At 47.7% G+C, this 14,128-nt stretch overlaps 1 pseudogene; it reads left to right on the plus strand.

Annotated features, from left to right (window-relative positions):
• The first annotated feature begins 6,659 nt into the window (after positions 1–6,659).
• On the plus strand, positions 6,660–8,154 carry LOC120873898 (annotated as a pseudogene).
• The last annotated feature ends 5,974 nt before the right edge of the window (positions 8,155–14,128 follow it).

The following is a 14,128-nucleotide window of genomic DNA, read 5'->3' on the forward strand; positions in this document are numbered from 1 at the left end:
AATAGATCAGTGTGTCTGTCCTCACCACTGCTGACCAGGAAAATGAGATGCAAGCCTTCAGTAATCTGGAGTTTTTTCCAGTGGTAATGTCGGATCTTCAGATGCAGCATGGAAGTGTGGAAAGGAACACCCATTCTGGAAGTGTCTTCTAGGAGAACGTAGAGAGCGTGCATGTGTACGCAGATGGTAATTGAGATGCAATACTTATTTAGCATCTTTGTTTTTAAAATCATTTTTTAAGATGTTTATAGGACTAAAGGCAGGGCAGTAATCCTAGCTGATGTCTGCCGAGTGCTCCTGTGTCCCAGGTAATGTAGTAGCCAACCTACACATTTGGTCACAGGAGAGGCGTAGCTGCGGGGAAGGGGGTAGAACAGACCGCTATATGCCAGGCACAAGGTCAAGTGCTTTTCATCCATTATTCTAGCCGATCCTCACAACATCCTTTTGAGAAAAACACAAATACAAGCTTCATTTTACAGATGTGAAAGCTGAGGTTCAGAGAGGCTCCTGAGTTTTTCAGGATGACTTCTACAGGCCAGTTCTCTAGCGCTGAATTCCACAGCCTCTGCTTGGCAGCTCTGGGCCATGTCACGTGCTCAGCGGCTCAGTCATGTCCAACTCTTTGCGACCCCTTGGACTGTAGCCCGTCAGGTTCCTCTGTCCGTGGAATTTTCCAGGCAAGAATCTTGGAGTGGATTGCCACTTCCTCTCTAAGGGATCTTCCCGACCCAGGGAAGAACCCACGTCTCTTGGGTCTCCTGCATGGGCAGGCGGGTTCTTTACCACTAGCGCCCCCTGGGAAGTCCTAGCTGGTGCGGGGCAAACTCCAAGTGTGTGCTCGGTCGCTCTGTCATTTCTGACTCCTGTGCAACCCCATGGGCTGTAGTCTGCCAGGCTCCTCTATCCATGGGATTTCCTAGGCAAGAAAACTGGAGTCGCTTGTCATTTCCTTCTCCAGGGGATCTTCCCCACCAAGGGATCAAACCCTGTCTCCTGCGTCTCCTGCCTCGGCACTTGGATTCTTTACCACTGCACCACCGGGGAAGCTCAAAAACTGCAAGGGAGCGACCCCTTAAAGCCTTGGAAGTTCCGGTGCTGTCAGACCCATTGATGTTCAGTCGCTCAGCCGTGTCCGACTCTTTGCGACGCCATGGACTGCAGCACGCCAGGCTTCCCCGTCCATCACTATCTCCCGGACATGTCACACCCATAAGTGCAATTAAATCGTGTGCACTGACCAGCCACTGAAAAGTACCAAATGTGTGGTGTGTAAGAAGCTCTCCAGGAACAAAATTGCCTGAAGTTTGCAAGAAACATTTTGAGTAAAACAATTTGCAATCAGTAAAACCCCGGGGTCTGAGAAGCCTATTTCTTCATCTTTCTTGGAGAGATTGAGGCGACTTTAAATTACCCAACAAATTAGTTCATTTTAATGTCAGAATGTATTAGGGGGAGGGGGATTCTGAGGTGAAAGAAAACTAAGTGTAATTGCTTCTTTTTTTTTCAAAATCACATATTACTTTGTTCATTATGAAATAATGAAGCATTATTTAATCCCATTATGAAACAAATGAGATTGAGTAAACAACACATCTGCATTCATGCAGTGATAGAAAGTCAGGAAATGTTTGTCCCACTGACACTTGAAAGTATCGGCTCCATTTTTCTCAGTAATGAAACTGTAGGTGTTTTCATTACAAAAATATGTTTTATAATAAATACAAATATGGCTTTATTAAATGAACTGTTAGGGGACCTTTCCTACTGAAGTCTTTCCTAGATGGTCATGTTTTGAAATGTAGATTCATGTCTTTAAAATGAAGCCGTCTGTAGGCAGCGATCAATATCTAACAAAATCATCAGTGAAATGAAAGAAAAAAAAAGTCAATAGACTAAGGTTAAGTCCATGAAAGCCCTATTTCCATATGTACACCTGCCCTCTTGTGGCATTCATCTGTACAGTGGCCTACCATGCATTTTTAAGACTTTGAACATGGATTATTTTAACCAATATCCTACGTAGCTGTCTGTCGCCACAGCTAACTACAGAGCCTCATCCTGGAATAGTTATTCTTTCCCACAGGCATTTATCTGCTAGACCTTAGAGACTGCAGGGCATGCTCACATTTGGTGAACATAATACTCAGGAAAAATTCTAATTAATTGGCATTTTGCTCCTTGGTCTAGCTGCTAAGCCTGCTTAAAAATTTACCCCAAAATATAAACAACCATTCAGTGAGTCAGGATCTCAGAAAGGGGATGGTTTCTCTAGGGCCTCATGCAGAGACAAAGACCTAGAGCTGGGAACATCTGAAGGTGTCTCCACTCGGATCTGGGAGTGGAGACTGGCTGCAGGCTGGGGTCTCAGGTTCTTCCACACTGGGCTCTTCACGAGGGCCAGTTTGGGCTTCTTCAGAGCATAGAAATCAACCCTGAACATTCCTTGCATGGACTGATGCTGAAGCTGGAGCTCCAGTACTTTGGCCACCTGATGAGAAGAGGTGACTCATTGGAAAAGACCTTGATGTTAGGAAAGATTGAAGGTGGAAGGAGAAGGGGATGACAGAGGATGAGATGGTTGAATGGCATCACTGACGCGATAGATGTGAGTTTGAGTGAACTCTGGGAGTCGGTGATGGACAGGGAGGCCTGGCGTGCTGCGGTTCATGGGGTCACAAAGAGTCAGACACAACTGAGCGAGTGAGCAACAAGCGCAGAGCATCAGAGGCAGAGAGAGAATGTCAGCAGAAGCTCATTCTTATGACCTAGCCTCAGAGGTCAGATATGGTCATGTCCACTCATTCTATCTGTCACCAGGAGCCAGCCCTGATTCAATATGAGAAGGGACAGCATATTGTCCCCTGAAAGGGCATGAAAACAGTGATGCATGGATCTTTGGGGACCGTCTTGAAGACTGATTGCATACATTTCAACAATGAACCAGCACTGTATTTTATCTGTATGTGGGATATGACTGCCTTCATCTGCTGCCCATGGTCCTAACATGGTCTCTAGCCAGCTGTGGGTCAGCATTTAGGATTGAAGACCCCTGTTCCTCCAGGAGAAGGACCGAGGGAGAAGTCCCAATCAGAGTAAGTCATCCCGGGAAAGAAGTGAAATCGTAGAGAATTTAGTTCTGGAAGGAAAAAAGGGAGGGCAGGGGAGGGGCTCTAGCCCCCGTCCCAACTCCCTACTCTCACCTCCACCTGCACTTTAAGAGGATTTCATCAAGGACTCTGGGGGAAATGCAAGTGACTAATACGGATGAAAACACACACACCTCGATTTCATTAGTAACCGCGGAAACAGACATTGAAGCAACAATCAGATACCCCAGAAGGACTTTTTCAGACAGGAAAGGTGTTGTCAGCATGCTTTCTCAATGGGTGCGACCTCATTTAATCTGAAATTTTACTGTTGTTTATAATTATCTGAGTATATCTCAAGTCTTAATTCAGATTTTTTTTCAATTTTTAAGAATATGAGTATCTTTTGGTCTTAAAAAAAATTGTCTGTATTCAGAAATACCAGGGCTTCCCAGGTGGCACTAGTGGTAAAGAATCCGTCTGCCAATACGCAAGAGACCAGGGTTCGATCCCTGGATCCAATCCCTGGGTCGGGAAGATCCCCTGAAGGAGGAAATGGCAACCCGCTCCAGTATACTTGCCTGGAAAATTCCATGGACAGAGGAGCCTGGGACCACAAAGAATCAGACACAGCTGAGTGACTGAACATGCCACAACTGTGAGATGGAGACTTCACTCCTGATCTCACACTCTTTTTTTTATTTTTCAGAAAGGAGACACCCCAGGGGCAAGTCTGGGGAGTGTGGGGATCCTGAGAAGATGCCACTGGACTTGGGCCACGAACAACAGATGAAAAGGACTTTTCCCAGGACTCCTCTTTCTGATAGGGTGTGGGAAAGCGTTTGAGATAGAGAGAGCAGCGTGACCCAACGTGGTGTCAATGAGCACCATATGCTTGGGAAGTGATGGGCGCTTAACGCCCAAAGGTGACCAAGGGAGCAGGTGGGTGAAGCTGCACATGGAAGTTGATGCTAAAGGCCATGGCGGGGAGGTGAACTTGATTCGCTGATGGGAGCCTCCAATGATTTTTAAGCAAGGGCACCATGCAGTTGGGTGTGTTTTAGGGTCATCACTCCGAGCATGGTGGCCGTGGAGGAGCAAGCGCATAGGACAACAGAGGACTACATGGGAAGGATTAACCGGGCAGTTGTGGTGAGAACGGAAAGAAGGGAATTATTAAAGAGATGATCCTAAGGTGGAAGGGCAGGATGCTGGGGGTGAGAGGGAGGGTGGAAGGCATCTAGCTTCAAGCTTTGGTGACTATATAGACAACGATGTCTTTAACCAAAATGTGGGCTACAAGGGGGAGGAGTGCTTGAGCTCACATTTGGACTTGCTGAGTTTCCATGTTTATGGGACATATAAGGATACTGCCCAAACGCAGGCCTGCCTTGGGGAATATTCATCTCATTAAAGTTAAATCACTTTTCCCTGTCTGCATGTCTCCTCCCCACAGGAATGTAACCTTCCAGAGGGAAAGATTGAAGGCAAGAGGAGAAGGGGATGACAGAGAATGAGATGGCTGGATGGCATCACTGACTCGATGCACATGAGTTTGGGTGGACTCCGGGAGTTGGCGATGGACAGGGAGGCCTGGCGTGCTGCTGTCCATGGGGTCACAAAGAGTCGGACACAACTGAGCGACACATTTGAGGGAAGCCACTCTCCTTTATCTCGAATCTCCTGTGCCCCAGGAGAGGGTACAGCCTGTTTTGCTGCATCAGTGGTTGTCTAGGTAAGTAATTGAGCAACAAAATGCATGCAAGGAGGAGGGAGGGGGAGGTCGAGGGCGAAGAGCAGGGCTCTGAGGACCACCAGTGGAGAAATTATTTGGAAAAAAAGGGAAGCCAGGGAAGGTACTGGCAAGGAGCAAAAGAGAGGAGGCAAGAGATCCAGTCAGCAAATGCCTCGATCCCAGTTCTTCCAAGTCAGCAGACAGAGCGGCAGCAGCAGCAGCAATGAGTCCCTTGGACGCAGTCCCTGGATGGAAAGCCAGCACTGGCCTGCTCACCCAGACGGTGTGGGCTGCAACAAGTCAGGACTGGTTCTGTCCCCTTGTGCAGTCTGCTCCCTGTAAACAACCCCTGTGCGCAATCCAGCTCGTATCGCCTGAGCTGTTTTCAAAACAATGGGAAATGACCAGAGAGAGGACTCATACGCTTGGTTCCATGCTACACCTTTCATATCATACTGATGGAGAAAAAGTTTCCTAAGTATTATTAATGACCTGAAAGAGTTCACCAAGTGGAAAGACCTGATGAGGGATTAATTTTTACTAATGGAGCTCCTTGGGACAGCTGTAAAAATCAACAGTCCTCCAGATGAAAGTGAGACCCTCTGTCCTCTGACACTTCGTTGAATTTCTTGGTTTTTAATGGATTTGCTTAACGAGGGAAGCCTCCTGTGATGTTCTTTGTTCTGGGGACTAGGAGCTGCTAGACAATTAACTAATTGTTTTACTGATCGATATCTAATTTTTTGCTGTTGTCATAAAACCAAAGTAGCAGCAGAAAATGTAGAAAACGGGAAAAAAAAAAAAATTTCCCCGAACCCTGCCCCCATCACAAACGTCTGATCGCAATTGCACATTTCCAGTCCTCTGCCCTCAGCAGATAGTTTTGTAGTTGTAAACACTGAGGACATTGTGCCCTGCTTTTTTTCACTTAACATAATCTGATTCTCTTTTATGAGCAATGAAATTTGATACGAGGTGCTGCTCACACAGTTTTTTTTTTTTTTTGAAAGACCATCATTGCAAGGATTGGTGAGTATTTTCTAAGCCCCATCGACTTCAGAGAATCAGGAAATTAAACTTTTTATTTATTGGTCTTTGACTTTCCCATAAATGGACACAGTTCTACCTTGTTTGACTGCGCTGTAAAAGCAGGCACTGGCTGAACAAAGGCCACGCCGATGAGTAATTAGGCAGCAGGCAGAGACCGGGCAGTGCTTTATGGGCCCATTAGTACTTGCCCAGCTGCTTTCAAGGTTCCAGTCTGCAACTTGGGTGTTAGGTACCTTTAGTTTCTTCAGTTTAAAAAAAGAAAAAATGACCTACGTGTTTTTTGTTGCTGTTGTTTTTGTCCAAATATTCAAAGACATGAACTGATCTCTGCAGTCCTTTAAAGGAAACGATAAACGGTGCTTGTTACATACGTGATTTTTTTTTTTTTTTTAACTGTGCTGGGTCTCTGTTGCTGCTCAGCTTTCTCTAGTTGCAGTGATCAGGGGCTGCTCTCTAGTTGCAGTGCTTCTCACTGTAGGGCCTTCTCTTGTTGCAGTTGGAGCATGGACTCTGGGGCATGCAGGCTTCAGGGGTTGCAGGTGGTGGGGTCAATATTTGCGGTTCCCAGGCTCCAGAGTGCTGGCTCAATAGCTGTGGTACATAGGCTTAGTTGATTGGAGGCATGTCGAATCTTCCCGGACCAGGGATCGAACCTGTGTCTCTGGCACTGGCCGGCAGATTATTTACCACTGAGCCACCAGGGAAGCCCTGTGGTTTGTTTTTTGTAAGCCCTGTGGTTTGTTTTTTTTAAGCCATGTTCTGGCCCCTCTCTCTATGAAATCCCCATGACGGCTAGGACCCCGTGCACGTGTCCTGACAGCTGGGGGGCCTGAAGACCCTCACTACTGCTCAGTAGAGTGGAGCTCAGGTCCCTGTGTTCCGGGCACCACCCAGCTTCCATTTCGGCCAAACCAGCTGCACCCCCAAATTGCTCCATAAATTTCCCGCCGGCAAGGTTCCAGCCTTTGAGGTGGATTCTGTACGTTGGAGGGCGATGTCGCTGCCTCCTATGTGAGCCCCGAGGACATCCTCCCGAGGCAGCAGTACAGCTGGGGTGGTGGGTGGGCTTGGCTGGTGGCGGCGACACAGTGTCCCCGGCCGGGGCCCTCCGGTCCCCCTGCTGGGGCGTCATGCATCACGACAAGGAGGCCACAGAGGAGGAGGGGGTGAGGCGGATTCTGGGGCTGCTGGACGCTGCCTTGACAACTCGGACTCTTCTGGTGGGTGAATGGGTGACACCAGCTGACATCACCATTGTCAGCAGCCTGTTGGGGCTTTATTCACAGGTTCTGGAGCCTTCTTTATGCCAGGCCTTCCCTAATACCAACTGCTGGTTCCTCACCCACATGAACCAGCCCCAGTTCCGGGCTATCTTGAGGGAGTTGAAGCTGTGTGAGAAAATGGCCCGGTTGGATCCTAAACGGTTTGTGGAGAGCCAGCCTAAAAAGCACACCCAGTGGAAAGAGAAAGGTTCTTAAGAAGCCAGGAAGAGGCCCCAGGCGAAGCAGAAGGAGGAGGAGAAGGCGGCTGCCCTGCTCCTGAGGGAGGAGCTGGGTGAACGTGGGCAGGTGCTGGCTGCTGAGCTGAAGGCCAAGGATCCCTCTGCTCTCCTGCCTGAGTGTACCTTCTTGCTGGATGGATTTAAGCGCGAGTACTCCCATGAGGACACGCTGTCTGTGGTGCTGCCGTATTGGGGAGCACTTTGATCAGGGTGGGATTCCCTGGTGGCTCAGACGGTAAAGCGTCTGCCTGCCATGCGGGAGACTGGGGTTCGATCCCCAGGTCAGGAAGATCCCCTGGAGGAGGAAATGGCAACCCACTCCAGCACTCTTGCCTAGAAAATTCCATGGATGGAGAAGCCTGGTGGGCTACAGTCCATGGGGTCGCAGAGTCAGACAGGACTGAGCAACTTCGCTTCACCTGATAAGGGTGACTGGTCCCTGTGGTACTCCAAATACCGCTCCCCAGGCCTCCCTGAGCTGCAGCCTTGTCACTAGACTGTTCCAAGCCATTGGACAAACTGAGGAGGAAAGCCTTTGCCAATGTCTTTCTCTACGGAACCAACCATAGCAGCTCCGTTTCTGGAATCTGGGTCTTCCAAGGCTGGCGCTTGCCTTTCTGTGGAGCCCAGATCGGCCTGTGGACCACAAGTCACGTGTATGGTGGAGACTGGATGTCAGCAATGAGGAGACCCAGATGGTGGTTGGAGAATACTTTTCCTGGGAAGGGGCCTTCCAGCACGTGGGCAAAGCCTTCAATCAAGGCAAGGCCTTCAAGTGAACATCTCTTGCCGTCGCCTAGCTGCTGTACCTGCCCTTCAAGGAGAATGGAGGTCATTAAAGGAAATGGAATGATGAAAAAAAAAAAAAAGCTGTGTTCTGAATCTAATTAATCTTGTGTACACTTGAGTGCTTGGGGACTTGCAGTATAGATGGAGTGAATCATTCTATACAGCCGTCCCCAGCTTTCTGGAGTGTCTCTTTCATGCTGAGCGGGGATGGTGGTCTGACCTCTGCACATTTTCGTGACATCCCTGAGAGACTATGTGGTTATGACATGCTCCTCTGAGAGCCCACTGGGGTTGTTTGTCTTAACCAGAGTCCTAGGGGGAAAGCGGTTTTTGCCTTGGGCACTTTTCCTCGTGAAATGTGTCTCTTCATATATATTTAGTCCAGAGCAAAAATTGTTATCTTCTCTACCTGTGATCACAGCTATTAAATAAATAACTAAAGGGAATCTATCTTCAGAGGATAAAAATTGGGGAGTTCTTTTCCACCAGTGTGACCTCAATAAAACATTGTCATCTTTGTAGACCCATCTTTACTTACCTGCTGCAGCTTTGTAAAGCAAAACAGTCATTGCCACTTCTAGGATGGAAAATGTCCATTTTACTAAAATTCAGAAGGTTAAAAAGTGCCCAGATCTGCAAACACTGGTTTTAGTGGTTGGTGTTTTGAAGCACTCCCTAGTTCGTCAGTGCAATACAGCGTTGGAGAAGGACAGATAGAGAGCTAAGTGTTGTGACAAGGTCAAGGTGAAAGGAATGGATGTGAGCCTGTCCCCAAGGCCTTGCAGCCTGGGAGGAAGATGAAGCAGATACTCAACAGAGCAGTGGGCTCAAGGCTCAGAGGAGAAAAAAGAAGCGTTACCCTCAGCTTGGGGTCAGGGTGGAATGGCATGGTCTTCCCTTAGCAAGACTGGATGTGGGGTCAAGGCCACATCAGATCCAGGACCCACCCAGTGTTCCTCAGTTCTCTAAGAATCAATGCAATCTACTGTTGGTGCAAGAGAATTACAAGTTGGAACCTGACTTTGTGAAGATACAATGGCAAAGAGTCTTGATAAGTAGTGGGCACAACCCACAGCTCCATGTATCCAGGAAAAAAGACCTAGAAGGGGTCACCCTGCCGGCCTCATTGACTGGCCATTGGAGCCTTCCAGCTGACTAGCTAGAGTGCCTATGTAAAGTACTCACCCTGCTCCTGACACTATGAAAAACATTTTGCATGTATCCTCTCATTAATAAGATGGTTAGCTAGCATCACCAACTTAATGGACATGAATTTGAGCAAACTTCGGGAGACAGTGGAAGACAGAGGAGCCTGGCATGCTGCAGTCCACGGGGTCACAAAGAGTTGGACATGAGTTAGTGACTGAACAAGAAAGCATCCTCTCATATGATCCTTAATCCTAGGAGGTGAGTTCTATAAGTAGTCCCAACAAAAGAATGTGAAAACCATACTTAGGAGTAACTTGTCCAGTTCTACAAGGGTAATAAATAACTGAGCTGGGTACCGAAACTGTGCTCACCCAGTAAGCTAAGACCACCCTTCATAACTGGCCACTGCAAAGGCATTCTGGACACTCTTTTGAAAGTCCCTTCCAATAAAGCTGTATGCTGGGCAGGTGTATCTTGGGCCTGGGGGTACAGCAGAGAGGTGGAAGGGCACAGTCTTCCAAACGCTGCCAGCATCCAGGCCTGAGAACCTGGCCATGTCCTGGTGCCATCTTCTGCCCCAGCACTCTGCCTGCTTTCTCACACTTTCTCCTGTTTTCCTTGCCCACCAGCCAGTGCTCCTTCTTTGAGGGACTAATGAGCTTCAGAGCTGGAGTTCCATTGCATCTCAGACTGGCCCCAGTTTCCAGGGCTCTTTCAACCTCTCTATTTGGTAATTAATTTCTAGGACACTCAAATATTTACTTCTCATGTTGGCTCAACTATTTTATAAAGGCAATTTCTTAAATGAATAGCCAAATTAGATCCAGTTTTGATATCTTTGTAAAGGATCCAAACATGTTCACAAATACACTTTCCTCAATCCTGTGTTCCAATTCTGTAAACCTGCTCCATGCGTTGAACCACCATGGTACTACTGTGCATGCACACTCGAGCGCACGCACGCACATGCACGCATGCGCACACACACCACGCCTGCTCCTGTGCATGCTCAGGTGAGTTCCTCTCTTTTCCTCACCTCTTCTGCAGCATTCTCAGTCCACCTATCACTTCTCCAAAAGCTCCGGTGTGCCGACAGTGCGTTTCACTGGGTCTCACCAGCAGATCTCAGCCCTGGAATCAGCCAGGGCTGGGTAAATGTACCATTCTGGGTGGGACCCAGGCTCTGGCACTGCTGAAGGCTCCTCAGGAGATGAAACGGACAACCGGCCCCAGGAGCCTTGGCTGGCCTCTTCATGACTCCATCTCCTCACTCCTGCCTGCAGGAACAACTTCACCATCATCGTTTTCTCCTGTCTCACTCCTGACCTGTTGAACCTGTTAGGAAACCCCAGTGTAGGATCATGGATTATCTAAATCCAGACCATCTCCCAACTCCAGGGCCTCCTTCAGCTGGGGCCCTGCCCAACTTCCCCAAGGTCCCACATCACTCGTCTGCTAGAGGAAGACCCACCGTCCAACTCCCTGTGAGGGAGTGGTCACTCCAGAGGGACTCAAGTCCTCCCTCTCCACCTGAAGATTTCTCTCATCTTCTCCCACCCCCTCATGCCACGTACCGCTCACCCAGAGGCGCGACCCCCTTCCAGGTGCACCCTCCACCAGCCAAGTGCCAGCCTCGCCTGCTCCTGCTCCATCTTTGGGCATCCTAGTCCATTCATGTCCATTCTCTCCTTTGCCTTGGTCTGCAAGCCCTGCTTTTTCCTATGCTAATACAAATCCTAACAAAGAAAAAAGTGGGGAGGGGACAGGGGCTGGAGGGGGACTCTGAAGACAGAACCAGAGAGGTGGCCATGTGGGAAGGACTCAGATCAGCATCACTGGCCTTGAGGATGGAGGAAGGGGCCATATGCTAAGCTTCCAGAAACTGGAAAGGGGGAGGAAACAGATTTTCCCCTGGGGCTTCCAGAAGGTAGGACAGCCCTGCCCATACCTTGAGTTTTGCCCACTGAGAGCCATTTTGGACTCTGACCTCCAAAACTGTGAAGATAATAAATCTGCGTTGTTTTAAGTTAAAATATATATATATATATATATATATATATCCTTCTACTGACCTTTCTCCATCAAGCTATCATTCCATCTCTTCCCTGCACACCCAGCCTCACCTTGAGTTGACCCTCTCCACCCAACCGTCTGCCGGACGGCTTCTCCTGTCTCCCCCAGGCACCTAGAACAGAACCCAGCTGCAACCACACTCATCACCTTCTCCCCCAACCCAGAGCCTTCGTTCTATCTTGAATAGCTCGATTTATCTGAACGAGGGCTCAATGCTGCCTAACTTTACCCAAGAGCAAACCCTGTAACTTCAAACTCCCAATTATAAGATGGGAAAACAGTAGACCTAATTCCGTCTGCTGAATAAAACCTCACAATTACTCTATTAATTCTTAATTTCACCTATCATTATGCTTTCAGTAAGTCAATGAATAAAACCAAAATAACTGCTTATATCCATAAGTAATCAAAATGTATTTAGTGCTTTAGCAGTTTGTTTTTCTAATTTTCCTTTAATTAGCTGAGAAAGAATTAAAGTCAATTCCTCATCCCGCAGATAAAAAATTAGACTCGTCTTTTGCCCTTACATATATCCAACTTTTAATGTACACAGGATACACAAATTCATAATTGTTCTGTAATGTAATATGTATACAATATTAAACACATTTCTATGACATTTATCTTATCTCCCTGATCACAGATAATATAGTTATAATTATGCCCTTTCAAAGTATTATCGCCTGATCCACACTTAATCGGCACTCTTAGCTTGAAATTCTGGCTACTGCATGCAGAGACTGCGGGATGTTTTTGTCCTCTGATAACCTAGATGATGTGCAGTTTGAGCAAGTATGGGTCTGTTTCTGCTCACCCTTGTAGTCCGATGCCCAAAGAAGGGACTTGAAAAATAGTCACTGAATGATGGATAAACACATAGGATGTTGGGAATGTCTTATGTGTGTTCACATTGGTATCCATGAGAACGTGGCCCACAGAAAGGGGGGGGCGATTGAGAGGGGTGGGGACAGAGTCACATTAGAAATGAGCTGGAAATCAGCCCTGATTCTGTTGGCCGACATATCCGCCTGAACCATCACCAACTCAGTGGACATGAGCCCGAGCAAACTGCAGGAGATGGTGATGGACAGGGAGGCCTGGTGTGCCGCTGTCCACAGGGTCGCAAAGAGTCGGACACGACTGAGTGACTCAACAAAAACAACAGATCCTGATGGAACAAGCTGAAGTCTCAGATGGCTGTATATCAGCAGAGCCAAATCCTTCCTTTAGAGTTCTAGAATGTCACAGATATTAGGCACTGGGGTTTTGATACAAAATATGCTTTGGAGGAACAATATGATTTCTCTGGCGGGCTTATGTTGAGACTTCCCCATCCTCTTTTGGAACCGCGTGTGATGACATTTGTTGGAGAAGGATTGGATACACCACTCATGGCTGGTAACAGTCACGGAAGCTTAGAGGAAGGTTGTAACAGCAGGAGAATATTTAAGACAGCTTTGGTGTTTCTCTTTCAGCCTTAAGGAATAGATAGCAATGTGTTCTTGGGCAGAAGAGACTGTTCTGCTACGATCTCGGATAACCCTGTGAACAGCTATATGGCGCCTGGGTAATGACTGAGTTGTTCTTTCTTCTGGGAACTAGGGCTGTCTGCTACCGATGATACAGCCTGCCTGGGGCCCAGGCGGAGTAGAAACGATAGTCCTTGTATCCTAATGTTCTGTTCCTATTTGGTGGGAGGTGGGAGACGCTCCTGAGCCTATATCCTCCAATTCGGGAACTCGGGGATCTGTTCGATTTTGATGGAGAGAGAAAAGAATGCATTTGAAATTCTCTTGGTTGCTGTGTGCAGAAATCATACGCTCCACCTCACAAACTCACCGATTTCATAGAACCATCGTCAAGCGAGTGAGTTTCGGTTTTCTTCATTCCCCCCTTCATCCAGTGAGTCAGGCTCTGACGGGGTTGATTTGTTGTTTAATATTTGGGGGGATTATTTTGGTATAGCCGCAATGTGTTTACTCAAATACTGTGTGTTAAATGAGATGTTTTCATTTGTTTTGATAGGTACTTATAAAGGCAACGTACCGCATTTCACACTTACACAGCCCTTCCGAGTTCACAGCGCAGCACCCGGATTCCTGCAAAACCTCCCCTGTTTGGGACGCACCAGCCTTGTTTCACCCCGAGAAGAGCAAGGTCTGTGCAGTGCTGTCAAGCCCCAGAGCCCAGAGCTGAGCTGAAGAAGACCCCTTCAGCTCACTGGGACCAAGGTAGTGGGTGGCAGCAAAGAGCTCAGAGGAGGAAATTTATTCTTCTTGCTTGTTTTATGGTTCTTAGGGTGTTACCATAACTGCATGAATTCCTCCCTGAACTCAGCAGAACATATGGGAAACCTATACTTAGCTTATCATTTCAAACCCTTCCTCCCCCACACCCTTCTTCCCCTCCAGGAGGCCTCAATATGGTACCAATTCTGTAGGTAAAATAAAAAATGTTGAATTGAGTGAAGTGGTCGCTCTTCCAGACTCATGGGCGAGCAGTGATGTGTCCTGAGCTTTGACTGGAGTTACAATTGAGCACTAACCTGCAAAGACAAAATTGTTCTCACAGGGGTTGTTGTATTACACACGGAAGGGGAAACACAGCCACCACATCGGACTCAAGTGTGGAGCCACCAGAACAGATATGACTGTGGCCAAAAATGGCCAGAAAATATGCCATACAAAGAGAGGACACAGAGCAATCCTTACAATTGGTCATAAATGTCAGAGCAGACCACAC

Source organism: Oryx dammah, unplaced genomic scaffold (assembly GCF_014754425.2).
Source record: "Oryx dammah isolate SB20612 unplaced genomic scaffold, SCBI_Odam_1.1 HiC_scaffold_14, whole genome shotgun sequence".
NCBI classification, from domain to species: Eukaryota; Metazoa; Chordata; class Mammalia; order Artiodactyla; family Bovidae; genus Oryx; species Oryx dammah.